Source organism: Sapajus apella, unplaced genomic scaffold (assembly GCF_009761245.1).
Source record: "Sapajus apella isolate SASKATOON/1434 unplaced genomic scaffold, GSC_monkey_1.0 scaffold2, whole genome shotgun sequence".
NCBI lineage: Eukaryota > Metazoa > Chordata > Mammalia > Primates > Cebidae > Sapajus > Sapajus apella.
Window position 1 is genome coordinate 51705279 of NW_022436942.1, and position 24586 is coordinate 51729864.

Here is a 24586-nt window from a genome sequence, read left to right on the forward strand (position 1 = left end):
CGTTTAAGGTCCTTAGCTCAGACAGCCCTATTTTCTCAGGGAGCAGTGGAAAAAACACATCTCCTACTTAAAAATAACAATAAAAACAAGAACCACACTGCACTACATTGGTAAACCTCAAACTCACGTCAGTCACCTGCCCAGATGGGAGTTTAGAAGTTGGTGCTACTCCTCTTGGTCCTGCCTTAAGAGGTCACCAGAAAACAGGACCCTGAGTTCTAGGAAAAGGAGTAAGAATGGACAACATTTGGGAGCCACCAAACTATTCCAGACCCGGTGACAGAAACCTTAAAAGAAAAGCTCCAAATACAATCAACTGACCAAATCCCTCCACACAGTGGAGAGGCTTCAAATCAATCAAGACAACTCCCCATTTGTGGGCACTTACAACAAAGATACAGGTATATCTTTGGCAATGGATTTTTTTTTTATCGAGTTCTATCTCCTTTTTTGCACAAGCATGTATTAGGAATGTTTTATGTGTTGTACTTTCACTGACTAAAAAGTCATCATGTGTTGTATTTTCACAAAGACTAAAAAGTTATCAACTCTGCCCCATGGTAGGTGCTCATTAAAAATTGTTACATGAATGAATCTGTGAATGTATGCATGTGTGAATGAATGAATGAATAAATAAAGCTTACAATATGGTTATGGGGAAAAACACAGATTTAATTTTCTGTTACTTGTGGGGGTGGTATGTACAGAACACACTGGGGTACATGACCAGTTCTACCCAGGGCAGTGTGGCAAGACCTCAGACTTGAGGTGACAATTGAATGGGCATTGGTCAGATGAAAGGAGGAGGAAGATAAGTAAAAGACCACAGAATGAACAAAAGCCTAACACAGAGATCAGCAAACCAGAGCCTGTGGACCAAATCCCATCTGCTGTCTGTTTTTGTAAATAAAGTTTTATTTGAAAAGAGCCATGCTCATGCATTTATATTTTTTCCATGGCTGTTTTCACACTACAACAGCAGCATTGAATAGTTGCAACAGAGACCACATGACCCAGAAAACCAAAAATATTAACTCTCTGGCCATTTGCAAATAAATGTCTGCTACCCTCTGGCCTAGTGATATGAAAGAGCTGAATATTCAGAAACCTGCAGGAAAGTCCTGATAGCTGACACTTGTAGTCCAAAAAGGGGCTCAGTGAGAGAAGAGACAAAACACTGAACAGAGGCCAACCCTGAAGATTCTTCTGTGCCATATTCAGAAATTCTGTTTTGCTCCTTTAGGAAATGGGTAACGAGCAGTTTTGCTTTTAGAAATATCTCTCAGGGATCAGGATGGACAAGAGAGATGCAAGATTGCGGCAGGAGATCAGCTCTCCAAACTTCACATCTCATAAATTCCTTCATTCAGCAAACCCTGAAAAGCTTCATGCTGTCATTATGCATCTTGCTCTATCCTTGGGAAGCAGAACCTGACACACAGGCATGCTCAATCAATATTTATTGAATAAAGAAATTAAGGAAAGAATGAAGACAATATTGTAATGGCATCGTTATTAAATGGTTTCCTGAATAGGCTGCCTCTGTTATGAAACAAATAGCTGAGATTCTCACAGATTTCCAGTTTCCATATTAACAGGCATTGAGATCCAGGCACAAGGAGGTTAACAGTGAAACACAAGCCAGAGAGAAATTCCTCCCCTTCAGCTCTGGTGCCAATATCATCAAATACCAGTCACTGGCCAAACCTGTGTTTATTCCATGCCCTGTGTCTTAATGAGAGGGGATGGGACAAGAAGCAGTTGTGCTAATAACTGTCATGAAAACAATAATATCACTTGGCTCCATGCAGCAACTTTCATTGGAAAATCTTGAATCATTTTTTTCTCTTACATAACTATTATTTCCATTTTTATTTCCACTAAAGGAGAAGCCAAGCCACACAGAGAGGTTGCGACTTGCCCAAGGTCATGGAGCAAATCAGAAGATCAGTTTTTAAAAGCTGAGAAGGACATCAGGGTATGTGAAATCCAGTTGCCTTTCCAGCCTAGAATGGGCTGGGTTCATGACTCAGTAAGACACACGGCATTAACTAAGCTCAGCGTCTCTGAAAATGAGTCAAGCTGAGGTAGGCTAAGGGCCTGAGGGGCTGTGTCAGACAAACATTTTCAGTAGTCACACATTGTCCCTGCCGATCAGATTTTAACGTCTGTCACTGAAGCCCATCACGGTCAGAGCCTCTTACGAGATTTAGCCTACAGAGGTAAGGAGGTCTACCTCGGGGACGTCTGTCTTTTCTGGGTGTTTGCCCAGCTGTCAGTTCCGATGAAGCCCAGACCACCCCATTCCATTATCCATCAAGAGACTATGGCTGGGCTAGCCGTAGTTTCCACTGGATCCATGATGATTCTGGTGTTTGTTGTCCCAGCATAATTACTAAGAAGTCATTTTTTTACTCTAAAAAATGCCCCAGTTTGGACCATAAATTAGTTATATGGTCACTCTAACTGACAAATCAAGAAGTATCTATGAGGAAACCAAAAGCCCTCTTTTTTTTTTTTTTTTTTTTTTTAGAAACATTTTGCTTTTGTTTCCCAGGCTGGAGTGCAATGGTGTGATCTCAGCTCACCACAGTCTCCGCCTCCTGGTTCAAAGATTCTTCTGCCTCAACCTCCCAAGTAACAGGGATTACAGGCATACACCACCATGCCCAGCTAATTTTGTATTTTTAGTAGAGATAGGTTTTCTCAATATTGGTCAGGCTGGTCTTGAACTCCCGACCTCAGATGATCCGCCCACCTTGGCCTCCCAAAGTGCTGGGATTACAGGCATGAGCCACTGTGCCCAGCCAAAAGCTCTTTTCATCCTGATGGTTCTGTCTTGGCCACTTTTGTTTCATGGACCTAGAATCTTGAACTCATAATAGGCCCAAATTCCAAGTCAGTTTAGGAATCTCCTCTGAGCTATGTAAATATTCCTGGTCATAGAGTTAGCTACACAGCCCACAGACCAGTTAATTACTAATTGTGAGCAATCACTTCCTTTCCTTGTACCAAAATCTGCCTTCCATATCTTTTATACATTGATCTTAGCACTATTCTCAAGAAGCTGAAAATTCAATTCTCCTGCCTGTCCCATAAGAGAACCCCCTTAAGTCCTCTGTTGTCCAGCCCAAATACCATCAAGCATCAAGAACAAATTCTAAACAGCATTTAGGAACGTAGCTTTGGAGTCAGACACACCTGGATTCGGATCTGGGCTCCATCACTCCCTAGCTAGAGAGCCTTAGGTAAACACTTAACTTCTCCAATCTGACTTTGTCTGCACATTTTGAACAAACATTAACTTGACCTAGGCACTGCTAGTTATAGAATCAGTAGCCAGTCCTCCTTTCTTTCTTACTAACCAAGGGGCTCACTTAAATGCTCTTGGATTACCCAACTTTCTTGCAGCTAGATGTGGTCATGCCACACGGTTCTGGACAAGATGCTGCAAGCAGAGGTACCAGCTGGAGTCCTGGGAAAGCCTGTTACAGGGCACACATCCAGCTTGCATTCACAGTGTTAGTTTGTACTACTTAGCTTCTCCCTTCTTTCAAATACTTCCTGTGTAAAAATTAGTCGTGAAGTACAACATAGAAGAGCTATGCTGCATACATGAGGAAGAAAACCTCCAGCAAAAGAGACAGTTCTTGCTGGCACCATGGGGCCTGCATACACACTCTAAAGTGCTTACAGCTGGACTTCCTATTACATGAGAAAAATAAATCCCTCCATTGGTTAGGCCATTTAAACCGGGTTTCTGCTACTTGTTGTCAAACCAATCCTAAATGACACATACTTCAGAAGGTTGTTGTGAACGTAAAATGAACTTACTACAGTGCCCAGAACAAAACATACAGTGAATGGTTTGCTATTATCAATATCATAATTATTATTGCTACTTATTGCCATAGACCTTAGAGAGAGGGGCAAGAGCATGTAGCCATAGCAATCCTTCCAAACCTCTGATAGCACCAGTACAAAAATATCTGTGAACACACACAAAAAAGTCAGTTGCTGATGTTTCGACAAGCGCGTCTCTGTTCGTGGCTAATGAAGCCAGTTCTTCAAAGCACCTGACCCTGAAAGCACACACAGATGAAATTCCACCTGGCTGGCAGGTCAGGGAGTGAGTTCTTTCCTACACAGGGAATCCATCCATATTGTATAATGTATCTCCCCGAAGTCCTGTCTTCTCTGAATGAAAAGTGAAGCACAACACTTTAAGGATGCCATTATTTCATGGGAATAGTTTCTGCTCAGAAACCAAAGCCACACCTAAAACCAACGGACCACAGGAGCACATGTTCAAATGGAGCTCTGGGAAGTGGAATTACCTTTCTATAACCTCGGTGAAGCATCTGCCAGGATCAGACAAGGACATGATCGGCCATGCATTTTTCCCTGGAGTCCACCAAGCCACAGATTTGGGTTCACGGGGACCTATCATGGTTTCCACCCCACCTCCAGCTACTCCCTTCTCCACTCTGCAGAAAAAGAGTGGTGCAATGGAAAAGAGAAACAAACCACAACCACCACCACCAACAACAAAAAACAAGACAAAACAAAACATCACAAGTTTCAGAGTTCAACAGACCTAAGGTTCAAATTCCAGTGGGTCTCTGGATTTAACTACAGGTGACCCACTTCATCCAGGTATTTTTGGGCAGACCATTTGCCCTTTCTGAGCTGCAGTTTTTGTATCTGTAAAACACATAAGAACATTTCACAGGTTTGCAGAGGATTGAAGGAGAACGTCTGTGTAGCAGTACCTGGTACAGGGTTATCATGAGTCCGTCTTCCCTATCAGCAGGATGGCCCTGGCTGACTTTTTGTATTTATCACCCAAGCCCAAGGAGTGGACCCAGCTCAGGTCACTTCCACCAAGGGCAGCTTGTTTGTTGCCTTCTACCCTGTGCATCATCATCCAAGTTTTTGGGCCACACTTGGGGAGCCAAAGCCTTCTCCGAAGCTGAGGTCATAAAGCAGAAAAAGACAAAGCTCTGCTTTCAGAGAGCAAGTTTGGTTGGCAGTGAGCAAAGCCACCTCTCTGTAGTTAATCTGCCCTTGGGTATGGGAGTGAGTCCCCAGTAAATCCAGCACAAAGCGGCTGGCCCGTTCAGCCTTCCCACCCACCACAGCCATGAGTAACACCTGGACAAAGAGCTAAGCACTGGGAAGCAGCTCCACCCAGCCTGTCCATCTCCAGGCACAGCCCCCTGGGGGCCCAGCCTCAGGCAGGATGGAATATGACAGTCACAAGATTCACACCTCAAGCCATGAAACATATTCTTCTCGCTACGTCACCTGGCAGGTGTCATCAGCAGTTGGTTTTACAGCTACAGTGGCGCACACACAGCATTTTCTTCACCTCTGTGTCACAGGAATGGCCACTGTTATTCTCCTCACTTTTAACCACTGGAGTATCTAGGGACATTTGCCAACAGCGTTTGTGGATGTTGAGACTGGCTGGTTATTTGTACATACATTTTTCTGCAACTCCATAAGCTGGCAACGTAAGGCCATGCAGAAACCAGAAATTCAGGGTCCATACATAATGACTCCACACAAAATGTGTTTTGTCACAGAGTATAAGAATAGATAAACTAGTAATAGCAAATGACGTGCATTCACTGTACTGCAGGCTCTGCTGAGCATGTCACTTTCTATTACTATTATTATCCCCATTTTACCAAAAAAAAAAAAACAAAACCAAAAAACCCTCGAGTCTTCTTGGTGTATTCCAGATGTTAATTCCTTTTAGGTGTTAGATATTATAAATCTTTTCTTATTCTGTCACCTTTTTGTTAACTTTGCTTATTGTGTCTACCCTTTACAGAATTCTTAATTTTTAAAATATAGTCAACTCTATTAAATTTTCAACTTATGGCCAGGCACGGTGGCTCATGCCTGTAATCCCAACACTTTGGAAGGCCAAGGTAGGAAGATCATTTGAGGTCAGGAGTTTGAGACCAGCCTGGCCAACAAGGCGAAACCCGTGTCTGCTAAAAATACAAAAATTAGCTGGCCGTGTTGGCACATGTCTATAATCCCAGCTACTGGGGAGGCTGAGGCAGGAGAATTGCTTGAACCCAGAAGGCAAAGGCTGCAGTGAGCTGAGATGGCACCACTGCACTCCAGCTGGGTCAACAGAGTGAGACTCATCTCAAAAAATAATAATTACCACTTATGGTTTGTGTATTGAGTACCTTCTTTAACATCTCTAATATCTCCTTTTAGCTTTATAATTTTACTTTTGCACTGAGTTCCTCTTTGGCGTATGCTTGAGACAGTGAACTAACAAGCTGTTTCCCTACTACCAAGTAATGAGTTTTAGGCAATCCATCCCTTCCCCACTGATTGATGGTGCCATGTTTATCCCAAAGAAGGTTCTCATGTAGACTCAGATCCAGCTCTCAATCTCTGCTCTTTCCCTAGATGTATTTGACAGTGTTCCAGTTTCAAACTGATTTTGTCTGGAAGGGTGAGTTCCTTCTCTTTTCTCTTCTTTTTCAAAATGACTTAGGCATCATGAACTTTTATTCCTTCATATAGAGTAACTATGTTGGAATTATTTATTCTTCATTTTAGAGTAAGTATGTTGAGGTCCTCAAAAAAAAACTTGCAATAATTTTGTCTGAAATTACATCAAATTTATAGATTAATTTTGAGGGAAATTAATGTGTTTATATTTCAAAGATGTGGTATATCTTTCCATTTATTCAGATCTTTTCAAATGAACAATTGAGTTTTACATTTTTCTTGGTAAGTTCTTTGATAGGTTATTTTCTACATACTATGGAGTTTGTGAATAGTACCTTATTTTTTAAAAAATATTTTCAAGATGGTTTTGATAAAGAATAATACTTCTTAGACCAGGCACAGTGGCTCATGCCTGTAATCCCAGCACTTTGGGAGGCTAAGGTGTGAGGATCACTTGAGGCCAGGAGTTTGAGACCAGCTTGGGCAACATAGTAAGACCCTGTTTCTACCAAAAAAAAAAAAAAAATTATTCAGGCATGATAGTGGGTGCCTGCAGTCCCAGCTATTCAGGAGGCTGAAGTGGGAGGACTGCTTTAGCCCAAAAGTTCAAGGCTGCAGTATGCTGTGATCTCACCACTGCATTCCAGCCTAGGCAACCCTGTCTCAAAAACAAAAAAGCAAAACAAACAGAAAAAAGAATAACAATTGTTTAAAAGTGATCAGGTATTCATCATGTCTGCTGAAGTCTCTTATTTTATTTAGTCTGTTGATGAAATATGCGGATACAACCTTTTATTTCTTTTTTCTCTCCTTTTCCTTTTTTCTTATCCTTCTATCTTGCCCAGAAACTACAATATACAAAACGATTAACAGTTAACTGTTGTTAAACAGTAACAGTGAAAGCAGGTTGTGTCTAACTTTTTTTTAAACTTATTGTATGACCCTTTAGAACCTTCAAATAACTTCCATACTCATTACACCATTTGTGTTTCATAAACACCCATTAGTAGGGAGAACAGGTTTTGGCTCATTTTATAATTAACACTCAATATGGTTGAGTTTTGGAGGATCACATAACTAGCAAGGATCAAAATTCATATTCAGGTCTTTAAAACTTCAAGTTATCTCACTATAACAAGCTGATTTGTATCTAGTCAAAAATATATAAAACCACATGATTTAATTCAGTAATACACATAGTGAATTTGAATTTAAATCCCATTCCATCCTGAAAAAGATGGTCTGATACAATCCTATCATTTTTTAAAGAAAACTGTGTCAGCTGATATTAAACATCTAAACCTTGTCAAGTATTAAGAGCCATATGACCATATCAACTAAGGCTGTAATTCTATTAAGAATTTGGGTCTATGCCATGGCAAAACAGTCAGTTAATTTGGTCTGTTTAGGTAAAGTTATGGCAAAACAGTTAATTTAGGTCAGTTTTGTGGGCGGGAGGGAAATTGGGTAAGAAATATTCATCACATTAATTTTACTAACATTGCAATACAACTACAATTTTATTTGTATTTTGGGCATATTTGAACATTTAAAAGCTGCTGTAAAGATAATATTGTTACTTCATTTTTGTAAGAAGGAAAAACTAAGTAAATCAATTTCTTGGTTGTGCAAAAATAGCCCAAGGGGAAGTGACCTGTGAACAGAACTCATGAATTAAACCTGAGTTTGGTCTACCAGTTCTCTGTAATCAAGCCCCATGATTCACTCATGGAAATCAGTGCCTCTTAAATTCACTGAATGACAGACACCTCAACAGACACACACCTGTGGATTCCCATAGCTCCGTTAAAAGTAACCATCAGGAAGCAATTAGGGACTGCATCTGTCTCCAACAATCGGTATTTTTCTTTCCATTTCTTGCATTTTCACTTAGGGAATGTGTAAGGGATCGTCCTCTCTAAATGGTGCTGTTACTTGGAATGTACCAAGTATGCTGATTTGCTAAAGGGTCCCAGGCTTAAACAGCAGGAAAGCACAAATAAAGCTGTACTCAAAGAAGAATCTAAATATCTCAGAAGAGGAAATCAGAAAATTGTAAACTTTCTTAAATGCAGCTTTGCAAGTTGAGTAATAAAATACGATAATGTAACTAAGCAGGAGGCTTGCATTAACTGTGAAAAAAATGAGGGGCAAGGAATGGTTCCAAATCGATTGTATTTATCAGAACTTCTGATTTCCTCTGAAATGGCACACGCAATGAAATTTACTGTGAGCTAGCTAACAAAAAAACCTTGTTTTTATGGGAAATAAGTATTGTCAGAAAAGCTAACAGATTCTATTTTAAATCCTCAAGATTATAAAATTGAGCTTTTCATAGATGAAGAAAAAAAGGCTCCAGAACAGAGGCATCATGGACGCAGTGATTTCTATTTAATCTCTTACCTGCTCAAGGGAAAAAACCATCTCAACTGAAATTAATATAGTTTTCTGTGGCGGAATATATAATGACAACTAATAATGCAGATGCTGTCTGCATTGAGTGAATTTTCTTTTCGTTAAAAAAAAAAATACTCATGCTGGTTAAACACATGAACTGTACAAGTTTATATTTGGCCAACCCCTGTACCCCCACCTGTTCATTCAGGCATTAGCCCTGAGGACTTAGAAAGCAAATGAATGATCTGTACAGCAATGGGTAAAAATAAACTGAACTATTCTTGTAACACTATCAGAGATGATCTGACCAAACAGAAGATCACGTTTCATGAGATAAAGTAGTCAAATGAGATGTTTCCTCATGTTTTACGATTGGTTTGGCTTATTCAGTGTGTATAAAATAGCTGACCTTCATTCCAGGAGAATGAGCAGCAACCAAATTTAATGCTATTTGCTCAGGGGTTCAAATCTGGTTTCATTGCCTCTGAGGCAAAGTTTCTAAATGTGCTACTGTTACAGAGACCCAATGCTTGGCATATAACTAAGAAGGAACATTTAAGTCAATGGACACTATATTGGCTTTGTGGGTTAATCATGTTATTTCAATGTGTTTGCCTCTTTGGGAATAAAGTTCAAGTAGAAGTTGGATAAGTTATTAGCTTTTGGAGTGAGCATATATATACACACACACATATATTGAATAAGCACATATTTTTGAAGTGAGCATATTTTTGTTTTATATATGTATAATGCTTGTTTTATATAGAATATATAATCTCTGTATTTTATATATAAAATCTCTATAATAAGAAGTTCCCAAGGACAGCCAATTATAAGATCAACCAGTGCACTCACTCCCTGGCTCACTATTCTTTAGCCATATTGGCAATTAATTCCTTGAAAAACCTAGATGTGGTTGATAGATCATTGTTCACAATTTTTCACATCTTTCCTGTATTAAATAATTTATCCATATTCATCTACATTTCTCCAAAATACCATCAGCTATGGGTAAAATATTTTCCCCATCCCATTGATTTTGGGCTGGGCCATATGGCCTATGTTAGCCAACGGAGTGTTCCTGAACATTTTTAAGAGGACTTAAATGCACTTGCGTGATTTCATTTGGGCTCTCGGGCTCCTGTCATGTGCTATGTAGGGAATATGTTTCAAGAAGCTATTGGTCAACACAGGATGAGTCACGTACAAGGGAGACCTGAACCTTGGAGGCCAGCCAAGCTCTGCCAGTTGTAGCTGACCCACAGGCCCATGTTGGAGGAATAAATGCTTACTGTTTCAAACCAAAGTTGTGAATAGTCGGTTGTAGTGAACGGGTATAGCAAAATGTCATCTCACTGCCTTAGCACATACCCTTCCCTCTACTAGCAATCATCTTCCATGACCAGTCTTTGCCTAGTTAATTCCTGCTCATGCTTCAGAGCTCAGTTTAACTGTCTTGACCACAGGACAGATGCCACAGACCTGATTACCTCCCCCTTCATATCCTGTGTTTCCTCTTTTGTGAGATTCATCACATTCACAATGTTTTGCTTCATGGCATTCAACTAGAATATAAGCTTCTTTGAGCGGTGGGACCACAGTGTATTTTTCATTGGTATTATTCCTAGCACACGACACACAATGCTAATACAAAGGGGATTTAATAAATATTTGTTATGTGATCTTTTTAAAAAGGCCATGTGGTTCTGCTACTTAAGAGTCAGAAAAGAAACTTAATTTGTATGAGTTTTGGTTTTCAGCAACTATAACATGAACACAATAATACCTATCTCCTAAAATAGTGAGGATTAAATAAAGCAACCATTAAAGTTAATGAATTTGAAGAAAGATTTATAAGTATCTGACACATGGGTACAGAAAAGGCACTTGATAACTGACAGCTTTTATTATGGTTGGAAAGATAAATATATTTGCCCTCTGTCTAAGAACACTATTTGTTTTAAAGCAATATTTTTGCAAGTCAAAAAAAAGAAAAAATTAGATTAGGTTGCTACTTAACGATTATTCAGTTTGGTATTTCAAAGCATCCTGCTTACTTATCATGCTCTGAGTCCCTTTTAGAAGCACTTTCGGGTAGAATTCAGCTACGAAGAAACAGGTTGGCAATTGAAACTTGGCTTATTTCAAACATTTGTTACTAAATGACTGTATCCTTTTAAAAAAGAGTAAAATTCATTTTTGCCATTTATCTTTATTTTTATTTATATTCACCATTTTGCTATTTAAAATTTTTTTCCCTGCTTAATTAAGCTTTTAGAGTTAGCACTTATTTTCAAAATGTTTTTTCTTCATTCCTACAAATAGCTTTTGGAATAGGATTTTATACAACCTAAATCAGTTTTTTTCTTTTGCCAAAACCAACATATATCCAATACAAAAAATTAGAAAATATAGGTAAATATAAGGAAGATTTAAATGTTTGTAATCCAATCACCCAGAGATAGTCACTGTACATTGTATCTTTACCCTTTTGAAGTTAATGTTTCCTTTAATTACCACAATTATCTTTCCATGCCAATAAAGATTCGTCTACATCTTTTATTAGTAGCCTTCCAACATAACATCATTTACCTGAGCAATTCCCTATTGCGGAAATTTCGTACATTTTACTTTTTTTCTTTTCCTATTATCAGTAGTATCTCCATGAATAAGTGAAGAGATAACAATTAGTTACTGAAACCTTTGAAAACACCACTTAATGAGTCTTGCAGTTCAGAGCAGGACAGATCATTATCCTGACTATAATCCAAGCCTTTCGTTGTATTTCTTATTGTGAGTCTAGAACCATCATTGAAAAATAGTAAAGTTTGGTGGGTGGGCTACATTAGAATAAGAGAATTTGAGGAAAGACTTTCATTTCTGGTCTCAATAATGAATGTGCAAACCAGAACCTACAAATCAACTCGTGATCAAAAATACCTTCACAGAAAGCAGGAATCCTGAAATGGGAAGAAGGGAAACAAGGAAACCCACAGATCACCGTTGCTCTCACTCTCACAGCTACCATGTCCATATTTGTTTTGACAAACACTCCTTGCCCACAATCTGATCTCTGGTATGATGAGCAATGACGTTCCCATTTTACAGATAAAGGGACTGAGGCACACACAGAGAAGCTGACAACAGTGTCCACAGTGCTACAACCAGTTAGTAACACATCCAGGGTTCTAGAACACAGCCAGGTTCTGGCTCACAGAGAAGTGCTTGTTTTATGCTCACATAATTCTCAGTAATACTGGGAATTATTCGGAAGAGGAAACAGGACTCAATGCAGCAGGGAGATGAGTAGAAACATAATTCTCCTGAGAGACAGCATGGAGGCATTTGTTAGCTACTCGACACTGGTCTAACATCTTCAGTAAGAGGATAATACCTCTATCCACCTCCCTAGGGCAATATGAGCATGATTGCTTATTTAGAAATTTGTCCCTGTAAGAGCTTTGATATTCTCAAAGGAGAGGTGCTGCCGAAAAGTAAAAATATTTTCTTTGCTTCCATTGTGCACATGAGAGAAAGGAGATTTGGATCAGGTAAATAAATTATTGGAAGACATATACATTCTTTATCTAATCACATTAGGATAATACTCCTGAGCTCCTTGAATGGAGGTATCCTGGGTACCTGCTGTCCTTAGCACATACCTTATGAAACTGAAAATCTTACTCAACCCAATCAGAACTGCTTATTAATGGGCTAATCAGAAATGTCAGTCAAGGAAAAAAAAGGAATACATTTATGTTGTAAATGTAATCCCTCGACAGGTTCTTCCCACCTGATGCATAGAAGAAATCAATTCACTGCCACCATGGTATTGGAATAAAGAAAGAATTTAGTTAATGGCGGGCCGCCCAGTGGAAGGACTGTCATTATCATTCAAGTTGGTCTCCCCAAAGGCTCAGAGGCTAAGGTTTTTCAAGGATGGTTTGGTGATCCAGGGACTAGAGAATGGGTGTTTCTGATTGGTTGGAGATTCAATCAGAGGGGTGTAAAAAAAAATCATCCTCATGTGCTAAGTCTGCCTCTGGGTGGGCGCCATTGGACAGGTTTAGTCATGTGTCATAAGTCTAGGTGGGGTTAGTAGATTGCCAGAATGCAAAAGTCTGAAAAACATCTCAAAAGATCAATCTTAGGTTCTACAATAGTGATGTTATCTATAGGAGCAATTGGGGAAGTCATAAATCTTGTGACCTCTGGCCACATTCCTGAGCAGTAAGAGATTACAGAAACTCTGCCTATACCTTCGCAGAATTCAGGCCCCTTCCATAGTCTTAATCCTGTAGCTTTTCATTTGCCTTACAAAGGCATTTTCAGCCCCAAATAAGGAGAAGATCAGTTTTAGGTAGGTACTATTATGATCCTTGTTTCAGAGTTAATACACTAAATTCTTCCCACGGTTAGCTTGGCCTACACCCAGGAATGAGTGAAGACAGCCAGCCCATGAGGCCAGAAGCAAGATGGAGTCAGCCATGCTAGACTTCTCTCACTGGTGTAGTCTTTGCAAAGGTGGTCTTATAAACATTATATTATATTATATTACATTATACTATATTATACATATATACTTAAGATGGAATCTTGCTCTGTTGCCCAGGCTGGAGTGCAGTGGTACGATCTCAGCTTACTGCAACCTCCACCTTCCAGGTTCAAGAGATTCTCCTGCTTCAGCCTCCCAAGTAGCTGGGATCACAGGCGTGCATCATCACGCCTGGCTAATTTTTTAATTTTTTAGTAGAGGTGGGGTTTCACCATGTTGGCCAGGCGGGTGTTGAACTCCTGACCTCAGGTGATCTGCCTGCCTTGGCCTCCCAAAGTATTGGAATTACAGGTGTGAGCCATCATACCCTGCCCATAAACATTATATTTTAAAAATGTATTTACCAACCCAGTGGAAGGCCATGGTTCTTTCCCTCACTATAGATTCACTGGCAAGACTCCAATACCACATTTTTTTTTGCCTAAACCATACCCATAAGATCTCATTTTTCATTTTCAACTTTCCTTTCTTTGTAGTAGGTGAGAACTTAAAGACACTCATGAGCTATATATTGTAGAGTTTATTATTTTTCCTAGTCTCATATCATTAATTTAACATTAGTGAGTCTTTCCAAAGCATTCCATTTAAATGTCATGGTAATAATTCTCTCTCTTCACCCTCATGTTGTTAGTTAATGAAATATTAAAGTAGATAGCATAATTTTAATAACAAGTAAAACTAGTACAAATATGTCCGGTAACAAACAATTCTGATTATCATAAAACACAAAACTCAGCTCCTCAGAGAAGAAAGGGATCAGTGTGGACAGAGTGGAAATTCTGTTCAGTGTGTTTTGATCACCGGTCCAAGCCTTACAGAGGTAATGAACGTTGGTTCCTCCTATGAGTCACTTAAGTAGAAGTTGGTTAAAAGAGTGCCCAGAATAGTTTTTTTTATTAATTATTAATATTAAGCAGTGTATTTGTGGACAATGACTGGAGACAGTCCCAGGTAGGAGTTTAAATCATATGTATTCATTCACACTCGAAGTTTTTAAATCCCATCCTCTCTACCCCAATAAATTTCCGGAGTCTGTCAACTTGCCCCTCTACATGATAGCTTTGAATTCACATTATCTTGCTCATAGGACCATAAAGGACCCAGTTATTCACCAGAAAAGCCTCTTAAGATGAGAGGGAAGAGCTCCAAGAGCAAATTAAATCCCAACTTTTATTTTCTTCCTACTACTTACAAACATTGCAAACTTTCCTATTATTTCTTATTTTCTGTCTCACACCAGTAGAAGGTAAGTTCTGTGGGAGGAAGGATTTTATCTCCCTCATCTACCTCTGTATTCTTGGTACACCTAGAATAGCGCCCGGCACAGAGAAGTTACACAATAAATGTTTGTTAAGTGAATGATTGATTTAATCCAGGTATATACAACATGGGCGTTTTCTACACAAATTTGATCCCGTTTAATGGTTAACTTTTTGTTTTTCCATTTTTTAAATAAATTTCTACACTGTTATAAAATTTTCAAATTACTTGGCAAAAAGAATAGCCTGCAAAAGGCTAGCCAGATTTTAATCTTGTCTAAATCAGGTCAGAAAAATCAGTTTTACTCCAGAAAACACAAAGGGCAAAGTACAATGGCCAGAGTTACATATCAGCTACACTCACCAGGTGTGCAAAGCCATTTAATATTGTCATTCAGACTCAGCCCTAATGAGCAATCTTGTTTATCTACAAAACTGAGAACAACCAGCTGCTAACAACCAGACATTGTCCCCAAGCCCAGCACACTTCATGTCACCACTCAATGCACCTACAACCTAGCTCTGTTATTAGAATTTCTCATAAGGACCATGATAAAACTGCTGAGAAATAAAGAAAAAATGGATTTCATACACATGCTTTAAAGCTTTATGTTTAGTTTTCTAAGTGTATGTTTTGCTCTGATACAGTTAGATTTGCAATTGAAAAGGGAAAAGCATATCAGAAAGAAGCTTTTTGTTAAAGCAGACTGATGAAGAAACCAGTGATAGATGGAAAGCACAACTCATTTTAAATTACCAGAGGAAACCACAGAAAGTTTCTCCAAAAGAAAGAAAAAATAAAGCAGCAGCCAGTTGGAGAATTACTTATTTTTATTATACCAATTAAAAATATAGTCAAGGAGCCAGGCATGGTGACTCACGCCTGTAATCCCAGCACTTTGGAAGACTGAGGTGGGTGGATTATTTGATTATTTGAGGTAGGGAGTTCGAGACCAGCCTGGCCAACATGGTGAAACCCCGTCTCTGCTAAAAATACAAAAATTAGATGGATGTGGTGGCAGGTACCTGTAGTCCAAGCTACTCGAGAGGCTGAGGCCATTGAACCCAGGAGGCGGAGGTTGCAATGAGCCAAGATTGTGCCACTATAATCCAGCCTGGGTGACAGAGTGAGACTCCATCTCAAAAAAAAAAAAAAAAAAAAAAAGATAGTGAACGGCTTCACGCCACATGTCTCTTTTTGTTTGTTTGTCTCTGTGTCGCCCAGCTGGAGCGCAGTGGCCCAATCTTGGCTCACTGCAATCTCTGCCTTCTGGTTCAAGTGATTCTCCTGCTTCAGCCTCCAGAGTAGCTGGAACTACAGATGTGCGCCACCACGTCCAACAAATTTTTGTATTTTTAGTAGAGATGAGGTTTCACCATGTTGGCCAGCCTGGTCTTGAACTCCTGACCTCAAGTGATCCGCCCACCTCGGCCTCCCAAAGTGCTGGGATTACAGGCATGAGCACCGTGAGCACCATGCCTGGCCCCACGTGTCTCCATAGAGTGAAGACGACCACGATCTTTCTTCGAGCATCACCTTTCATAGTCTTCCAAGATGGAGTTATGGGCTTTACTTCAAACATTGCCTCATCTTCCACATTCAGCCATCAAAATCATTGAATACAACCTTTATAACATTTTGCAAGTTCAGCATCCCATTGATACCAATTCAGGCTCTGCTCCTTATTGCAATGAGCTATTATAACCACTCATGAATCATATACCTGCCAGTGCTGTCCTTGTGCTATTCCATCTCCATGAAGCCACCAGGCTTTCCTCTACCCAAACTCCCTGGAACACCATTTAAGGCTTTCACCCCAGGCCAATTCACCTGTGAAATCCTATTTTTAGGCAATCCCCCTGCAGCATATATTTTATGCTTTAGCCACAATTAGTAGATAGTGGGCTACATGAGTCTGAAGCTCAATAGGACAATCTAGAGCAACTGAACATTTTTAAATACAGTAGTTCATGATTTCTGTGGTGGATGCTGTGAGGTGCCACTCAGATCCTTCAAGACCATGATGCTCATTCTTCCAGCTGCATGGGAGTGCTGGCTCACAGCTAAATCTCTCTCCAAAGAAGCTGCCTTACTCAAGCTCACAAATTCTCCAAGCTGGCAGCCCATATCCAGTATCCAGTGATGACTGGTTGAGGCAGAGCACAGAAGCCCAGACCCCTTGCCTTGATGACTGCTAACTCTGACGAGTGATCCCAGCTCGAGGACTCATCCCATGCCATGGGCTCTGTGTTGACTATATTATAGCTTACCTTCTCCTTCTGCCCAGTCTTGCTTCCCTTACTTCCAAGAAACTCTTCCCTACAAAGCTCTTGCATAGAAATCTTAGGCACAGGGACTGATTCTAGGAAACCCCTTCTAAGATGGTTTTATTTACATTTTACTTGAAATATTATCTTATAAAAATGACTTGCTTTTTAATTAATGTTTATGCTTGACCATTTAAATATTTTTAAGGTTCCATTTTAATTCAGAATGTTTAATTGAAAGGAAGGAGCATCTATATGTTTTTTTTAAAAAGTATTCATTCATATCCAGCTCCACAATCAGATATTGCTTAAAATGTTAGAGCCAGAACTCTGAAATCTGGCTCCATCGTTTCCTAGCTGTGTAACTTTGGTAGGTTACACAGCCCCTCTGTGTTTCCATTTCCTCACCTATAAATTGAGGATAATAATAATAAAATGATCCTAACTGTTGGGAAGACTAAATGAGTTATCATATATAAAGCATTAAGAATGATGCTTAGCAAAAAATACATGTACTAAAATTCATTAGGGTAACACTAGCTGCTGTAATAAATGGACGTAAAATTGTCCAGTGGCTTGATTATGTAATAGACATTTCTTCCTCATTTATCTGCATGGTTTTACAAGGACTTAGTTAGTAGATACCCAGTTATCTTCAGTACATGATTTCTCCATCCCTATTGGCCAGAAAAGGGAAACATGAAGGAGTTATGTACCAGAGAATTCTACAGAGGTCATTCTTCCTGCTCAAATCCCATTGGCCAGAACATAACAACATGGCCATCCCTAACTGAAAAGGAGGCTGGGAAGTGTAGTCTAGACAATGGATTATAATGACTAGCTGTCTATACAGCAAATTTTACTGTACTGATAATTATTGTTCATCTCATTTTTATCAACTTTCGAACTTGGGCTATTTTCTCCACTTACCTAGAATGTTGCAAAAGCCTCTTCACTGGTCTAACTCCAGGCTATTTTGCCATCCCAAACCCTTCCTCCACAACAAATCTGGAGTTATTTATCTAAAATCCAAGTCTGATCTTGTCCCTCACCATCCTCCAACTTCAGTTTAACATCCTTCTGTGACCCCCACCCCCCACTGCCTCAAGTTCCAATCAAATCCCCTTCAGTGCCTTCATGACTCAGTCCCACCACATCCCTTTAGTTCCCCTCTAAATTTCCCACCCACCTTGCAGTGGGTGTTTGTGATGTGACACCCACTTTGTGCCTGCAACAGTGCTGGACACTGCGACTACTCCAGTGAAGAAGGTGGGCAGGATCCCTGCTACACTTTAATGAGGTAGCCAAAAAAACAAGTAAACAAATAAATATGCAATATTAAGCTATAAGGAGTACAGTGAAGAAAGATACAGGCTTTAAAAAAATGGGAGTGGTGAGCTAAATAAACAGATGAGTAAATAACATCTTAAGTTTCACGTGCAAGTGATGGCCATTCTGCAGCAGGATGCAGTGTGGACTTTTTATCTTCACTATAATTACACAACCCCTGAGACTGCATATTACAAAACAGTTCTTATCATTGACCTATATTTGAGTGCCTTTTAGCTTATTTTATGGCTGCTGTTCAGGGAAACAGTACAGACCACTAAAGATTGCCTAATGTGCTGTTTGTGTGGGATGTTGAGAGAGTATCGTTTGTTATTGCCCCATGGGGCAGTGACAGTACAGTGACTCAATTTTTTCCCTACAACCTTCTTTGCAGAAAAATCTGACTAAAAATATTTAATAAAACCAAGTTTTACTCAAGTATGAAAAACTTATTTTTAAAAGTTCCCTGGGCTATGTTACTGTCACCTTGGTAGTTTAAAAAGTATTATATATGTGATATTCCTGCCACTTTCCTGGATTTAGGTTTTCAAATTCAGAGCACGTGAAATTGAAGGTTTTCTTACAGAAGCTTTCTTTTAACCAGGGTAATTTGCTCCCACCTGATTTGGTCATTTTTTTAAATTTTTGTTTTTGTTTTGAGATGGGGACTCACCTTGTCACCCAAGCTGGAGTACAGTGATGGGATTACAGCTCACTGCAGCCTCTGACCCCCAGGCTCAATCAATCAACCCTTCTGCCTCAGCCTCCTGAGTAGCTGGAACCACAGAAGGATGCCACCATGCCTGGCTAATTTTTATAAATTTTTTATAGCAATGAGGGTCTCCCTATGTTACCCAAGCTGGTCTCAAACTCCTAGGCACAAGCGATCCTCCCACCTTAGGGAGGATCCTCACAAAGTGCTAGGATTACAGGTGTAAGCCACCACACCTGGCCCTGATTTAAATATGCATTGGCCTAATATAAGCACATGCTATGATGTGAGATGCACATTTAAACATGGACATCCTCTTATAATCCTTCTATTAAAACAATGGAACTCTTGATTCAAAATAATTTTTTAAAATAATCGAAATTGTTGGCCAGGTGCAGTGACTAACACCTGTAATCCCAGCACTTTGGGAGGCTGAGGCAGGCAGATCACTTGAGGTCAGGGGGTCAAGACTAGCCCGGCCAACATGGTGAAATCCCATCTCTACTAAAAGTACAAAAATTAGCCAGGCGTGGTGGCACACACCTCCCAGTTGCTCAGGAGGGTGAGGCAGAGAATTGCTTGAAGTGAGAAGCAGAGGTTACAGTGAGTTGAGATCATGCCACTGCACTCCAGCCTGGGCCGCAGAGCAAGACTTCATCTCAAAATAAAACAAAATTAAATTAAATTAAAAATCTAATTGTTGACTAGTTGAGGAATCATTAAATAAAACTTGGAATATTGTATAGTCCTCAAAACCCAAGTTTGTGGGGCCAAGCGTGGTGAGTCACACCTGTAATTCCAGGACTTTGGGACACTGAGGTGGGATGATTGCTTAAAGTCAGCAGTTCAAAATCAGCCTAGACAACATAATAATAAGACCTTGTCTCCACAATTTAAAAAAAAGAAAACAATAATTAACCAGGTATGGTGGCATGTGCATGTAGTCCCAGCTACCAGGGAGGCTGAGGTGGGAGGATCGCTTGAGCCCAAGAGTTCAAGGCTGCAGTGAGCCTTGAACTTAATTGTGCCACTGAACTTCAGCCTGGGCAACAGAGCAAGACTCTGTCTTTAAAAACAATAACAACAACAACAAAACAGCTGTTGTAAAACACTTAAATACTTATAGCATGGAGAAATAGTTGGGATATAAAACCGAGAGGAAAGGGGAGAACATAAAAAAACTGTAAAGAGCATAATTGTATCAATCAGATTTAGAAAACTCAAAAGAACCTCAAAGAAGCCAGAAGAACAGCAGTCTAAGACTGGCAGAGTAGCTCACAAAACTGTTAGGATCCCAGAGCATTCAATCCTGCTACTCCCCTATCCTCAGGCCATGACTTCTAAATAATGGCCCAAGATGGTTGCTTTAGCTCCAGCTGGTATACCCACATTCCAGCCATGAGCGAAGAAACAGGGAGTCACACCTGGAGCAAAGTGAGCAGACGGGGACAGGGAGAGTTGCCTTTTGTGATAAACAGAATAATGGCCTGCTTAAGATGCCCAGGTTCCAATCCCTAAAATCTGTAAATATGTCATCTTTCATGGAAAAAGGAGCTTTGCAGATGTGATTAAGTCAAATATCTTTTGATGGAGAGGTTATCCTGCATTGAAGTGAATCCTGGATAATGTAATCACAAAAGTCTTGATAAAGGAGGATCAGATTCAGATAAGGAGATGTGATTATGGAAGTATAATATGGGGCACTCTAAGTCAAGAAAAGCATGTAGCTTCTAAAAGCTGGAAAAGGCAAAGAAACAGATTCTCCTCTTGAGCCCCCAGAGAGAACACAGCCCTTTCAACCCATTTTAGACTTCTGACCTCTAGAATAGTAAGATAATAAATGTATATTGTTTTAATCCCCTAATTATGTGGCAATTTGTTACAGTAGAAATGTGAAACTAATCTATTCTCCCTTAATTTACCAAGGAAGAAGATAAAATCAATAATGAGGTGAAACTAATATATGCTGCCACATGTTGTCCTTTAAAAATGGAAATACATATTCCAAAGGAAAGGGGCTAATTGTGTTTTACTAAAGTCTTAGATTGTAAATATGGAACCCCAATCCCAATTCTAGCTAAAGGCTAAGAAAAGGGAGAAGTTTATTTAAATTTATTTAAATGGCCACCCCATTAAAGAACAAATGAAGGATAAAGTGTATACCCATAACGCCCGTAGCCAAGATTCGTCCAGCATGCTCTCTCTCATTCTATTCCCTCTGCTTTTCTCTGTTTGCATTCATTCTCTTCTACTGAAGATGGACCTAATTCACAGGATGAGAAAGGCAGTGGACATCTCTGGGTGATTCAGTCCGACGTAAGGATCTTCACCTGATTGTTCATTCCTTTGCCATGTATTTACTGGGTCCCTACCATGTGCCAGGCTAATGGACAAGACAGACAAGTCCCTGGTCTCATCCCGGTAGCTCACACAGACAGTAAGCAAATGCATAAACAGTATCTTCCCAGATTATATCAGGTGTGATGATGGAAATGTGCAGAGATAACTGGGGCCACCACTCTAGAATGGGTCATGGAAAGCCTCTCAGAGGAGTGGACATCTGAGACCACAAAGATAAATAGAACAGACAGGAGCATGACTGAGGGGACAGTGAAGACTCCAACGGTGATGTCATTAAAAAGGGAGTCATACCCGGAGCAAAGTGAGCAGATGGGGACAGGGAGAGAGCTGGGGCTGGAGACAGATCTGGCAGGGTCTTGTGGGTACATCTTAGTTTTCCTGGGAGAGCCCCCCTTGTATCTGTTTTCTTTACATACATATTGATAGCCATCCCAGTTTGAATAGTCATACAGTCATCCTTCATATGAGCTATAGAAGTCAGGATTTTATCCTAAGAGAAATGAAAAGGCATTGAAAAGTTATAAGCAGAGCAGTGAAATGATCTGATTTTTACTCAGGATCCCTGGAAACCAGAGAATGAGCTAGTAAATGCAGGGAGTTCAATAAGTCAACATTCAGGACACTAAATTTTTTATTTATATGTTTTTCTTACTTTTTGAAATGTTTATTATTATTTTAGAGACAAGGTCTTGCTCTGTCACCCAGGCTGGAGTCCAGTGGCGCCATCACAGTTCCCTGCAGCTTCCAACTCCTGGGCTCAAGCGATCCTCCCACGTCAGCCTCTCAAGCAGCTGAGACTACAGGTGCACACCACCATGCCTGGCTAATTTTTTATAGAGGCGGGGTCTTGTTTTGTTGCCCAGGCTAGTCTCAAATTCCTGGGCTCAAACGACCCTCCCACCTCGGCCTCTCAAAGTACTAGGATTATACACATGAGCCACCATGCCCAGCCTGAATTTTTTTTTAATATAAAAAATCAATATAAAGACAAAATAAAACTAAGTACAATTTATGCCTTTAACCTAAGGTACAGATAAACCCTTATCATCCTCATCTAACACACAGACCTTAATTCTACTGCTAATTTCCTTCCCACTTCTCTTCAATTCAGAAGCACTTTCTGTGGCAAAACATAGCTCCAGCTTTCTGGTCTCATGGCAACTTGGCAGCACAAGGCTTCTAGGCTAAAATCCCAGCTTCCATGGATCCACGCTGTTTCAGTCACAAATATTTACCTTGCCTGGCTCCACAGGCTAATTAAAGGGGTAGGCGCTGTTCCTCTTGGCTCGCCTCTAAATTGCTTTCAGAGGAAGCAGCAGCGGCAGGACCAGAATGGCAGGACCAGAATGGCAGCCCCATCACTCATCTCCATAGCCACACAGTGACTGCCTCACAAATATCCTGTTCAGATTAGAAAAGGGGTTTGTAGCCACACCCTTGCCTCTCTCCAGCTAGATCTGAAATTGCACCTCCCGATGATGATTTCCCCTGGAAGCTGACATTAGCCTTAGCAGCATATCTGAACGACAGTGCCTCTGAAAGAGGGACTCAGAATCAAATACTAAGAGCTTATTACACCAGTTAAAACACAGCATTTCATTGTGAATATTTCCTTTTATTATATGCTTATTATAAACAATTCAAGGTGAAGAAAAGGTGGGAAGTTTACAGGGAATTTTTCTTCTGCTGTCACTCAGCTCCAGCACTGAACCAAAGACTGCCCTTCCCCTAGAAACCTCTGTTATCCGCTTCTGGTATTTTCTATGCATACACAAGCAAATGGAGATACACACACACACACACACACACACACACACAACATACATACATACATGTTTAATAGATCACCCTAAAGGCTTTAAATTGATTTCATAATAACAAGCAAGTCCACATTTGATAAACCATAAAATGGAGTCACATTATAGTTCCTGTCAGCAAATTTTGTTCCTTAATGCAGAAGGCTCGGCCCTTCCTATAAAGCAGAGTCACTGGGTGAACCCTGGTTATAACTCACAATGGAGTCAAGAAACCAAAACCAGATTGCCAGGCCCAGGAAGCAATCAGAACATGAGGTGAGGTTACAACTCTGAAAACAGATTCTCAAAACCTGGGCAGGGGAGGGAAATTGAAGGAGAAGGTAGAAATAGACTCTGAAACAAGAGGCTCAGAGCACTGGGTCTAGTCAGAAAGGGAGATGATACAGTTTGGCTGTGTCCCTACCCAAATCTCATCTTGAATTGTAGTTCCCATTAGTCCGCCTGTCAGGGGAGGGACCCAGGGGGAAGTAATTAAATCATCGGGGCAGGTTTTTCCCATGCTGTTCCTGTGATAGTGAATAAGTCTCAAGAGGTCTGATGGTTTCATAAAGGACAGTTCCCTTGCACACGCTCTCTTCCCTGCCACCATGTAAGACATGCCGTTTGCTCCGCCTTCACCTTCCATTATGATTGTGAGGCCTCCCCAACCATGTGGAACTAGAGTCCATTAAACTTCTCTTCCTTTATAAATTACCTAGTCTCAGATATTTCTTATAGCAGTATAAGAACAGACTACTACAGGTAAGAAAGCACCCCAGGGTTTACTGTCATCACTGGGGTGATGGGTAGGAAGCAGGAGTGCAGAAGTGGTAATTTGAGTTTGCCGTACAGGAAGAAGCAAAGATACCACTGGAAAAACAGAACACATCCACAAGGTGAGAGGAAACAGGGAGCCCGCAGGGGCTGAGGCTGGATGGCTTCTACTTGGGAGTACATAAGAGAAATGTCATCTTCCTCTGCCTCTTTTTTGAGATACTTCTAATAATATTATAAGTTGCCTTTTGGCTTTTTGTTTGTTTTAATATGGTGAAATGTACATGTAACATAAAATTCACCATTTTAGCCAATTGTTTAGTGAACAGTTGAGTGGCAGTAAGTACATTCATGATGTTGTACAACAAGCACCACTATTCATCTCCAGAACTTTTTCATCTCTGCAAACTGAAATCCTGTCCTTATTAATAACTCCCCAATCCCTACTGTATTAGTTCATTTTCATACTGCTATGAAGAAATACCCAAGACTGGATAATTTATAAAGAAAGAGAGGTTTAGTAGACTCACAATTTCACATGACTGGGGAGGCCTCACATTCATGGTGGAAGGTGGAGGAGGAGGAAAAGGCATGTCTTACACGGCAGCAGGCAAAAGAGTGTGTGTAGGGGAATTCTCCCTTATAAAACCAT

The 24586-nt window shown here is 40.2% G+C and overlaps 1 long non-coding RNA gene across 1 annotated transcript in view; it reads right to left on the reverse strand.

The window, feature by feature from the left end:
- Positions 1–9591: 9591 nt before the first annotated feature.
- Positions 9592–24586, reverse strand: part of LOC116564520 — a 47013-nt gene continuing 32018 nt past the window's right edge. The window contains exon 3 of the long non-coding RNA XR_004274938.1: positions 9592–10985. This is a non-coding gene — a long non-coding RNA (uncharacterized LOC116564520). The remainder of the gene's footprint in view (positions 10986–24586) is intronic.